Source organism: Lathyrus oleraceus, chromosome 3, assembly GCF_024323335.1.
Source record: "Lathyrus oleraceus cultivar Zhongwan6 chromosome 3, CAAS_Psat_ZW6_1.0, whole genome shotgun sequence".
Classification (NCBI taxonomy): domain Eukaryota; kingdom Viridiplantae; phylum Streptophyta; class Magnoliopsida; order Fabales; family Fabaceae; genus Lathyrus; species Lathyrus oleraceus.
The window spans coordinates 119,283,820-119,285,379 of NC_066581.1; the positions used below are offsets into that span (position 1 = coordinate 119,283,820).

General features: G+C 39.4%; 1 non-coding gene across 1 annotated transcript; it reads right to left on the reverse strand.

Moving 5' to 3' along the window:
* Nucleotides 1-1,115: 1,115 nt before the first annotated feature.
* On the reverse strand, nt 1,116-1,222 carry LOC127133618 (small nucleolar RNA R71). Its single transcript, XR_007807572.1, has one exon. It is a non-coding gene; the product is annotated as a small nucleolar RNA R71 (small nucleolar RNA).
* Between the last annotated feature and the right edge of the window lie 338 nt (nt 1,223-1,560).

Sequence of the window (1,560 nt, forward strand, 5' to 3'; positions counted from 1 at the left end):
GAGAGAACTTTAAAAGCAATTAGAACTTCTTTATTTTCAAAAAGTATTTTTAACTTCAAATGGGACAGCGAGAGTGTACATTCTGACTTAAAGGTATAGTCCGAATCAACAATCAGGAGTGTGTGAGATAAAGCCTTTTAAATAAATATTTTCTACTGAAAGATATTTGGTACTTAAATTATACACCGGTGACTTATCTAATCTCTGACGATTAATGCGTTACATATTGATATCCCTCTATTAATATTTTCTTAAAACTTAACTTCCTTTAGATTTAATTTTCGTTCAACCAAACTTCTGAAAATCATTTCCTTAGCTAAACAGAGTAACGTCGGTAGCATTAATTTGACCATCGGTTCTTGTGGGTTCGGTATCTTTTAAAACTAAAACGACTAGATTGTGCACTTGCAGTCAAGTACCCAATAGACTATATTCTATATACAATCACGAGACATATCAAGTTTTTGGCACCGTTGTCGGGGACCTGATTTAGTCAAATAGTGTGATTCTTTCATTGCACAGTATAAACTAAGGTAAAAACTAATCTCCTTTCCCTTATTTCCCTCGATTGTATGCCAAGTACTCGCTCACAAGGCGACAACTTGGCACCACCAATCGTAGAATTAGAGCATTTCTTATATTTAAGACGCCGAATACTAGAGTACCAACGAAGGTACAATATTCCTGATATCTTCTTTCCTACTGCTGAACCAGTTGAAAAATCAACCATGGCTATAGTGGAACCACAGAATCATCCTCTTAAGTTCTACGATACCCCGTCCCAAGAAGAACCTCATAGCAGCATTGTTGCCCCTGCTATCAATCAAAACCATTTCGAGTTAAAACCCTCATTACTATCAGCCGTCCAACAACATCAATTTGCTGGAAATCCTACGGACGACCCTAATGAACATTTGACCAAGTTTGTGCAGTATGCAGACATTGTGAAGGCGAATGGTGTATCTCAAGATGCGATAAGACTATGCCTCTTTCCTTTCTCTCTAAGAGACAGAGCTTGGGCTTGGTTGCAATCCTTGTCATCCAACTCAGTTACAACATGGGAAGAACTGAAGAACGTTTTCTTATCCCGATATTTTCCACCAAGCAAAATTGCTAAGCTGAGAGCTCAAATCAACGGATTCAGACAAAAAGATGTAGAATCTCTATACGACGCGTGGGAGAGATACAAAGACATGATGAGGATATATCCACATCACGGCCTCAAAGACTGGGTGATCATTCACACATTTTACAATGGGCTTTTGTATAACACAAGACTGACAGTAGACGCTGCTGCGGGCGGTGCACTTATGGACAAGCCATACAATAAAGCCTATCAACTCATTGAAAACATGGCCCAAAACCATTTCCAATGGGGAGGTGAAAGAACTCCAGTAGAAAAGTCCCAAACAAAAAGTGGAATGTACGAAATCAGTAGCCTTGACCATGTCCATGCAAAGGTAGATGCCCTTGTTCAAAACTTAGACAACTTGACCATACCACCCGCAGCCACCGTGGATGACGTGACTCCAAATTGTGAATTATGTGGAACTCCTGGAT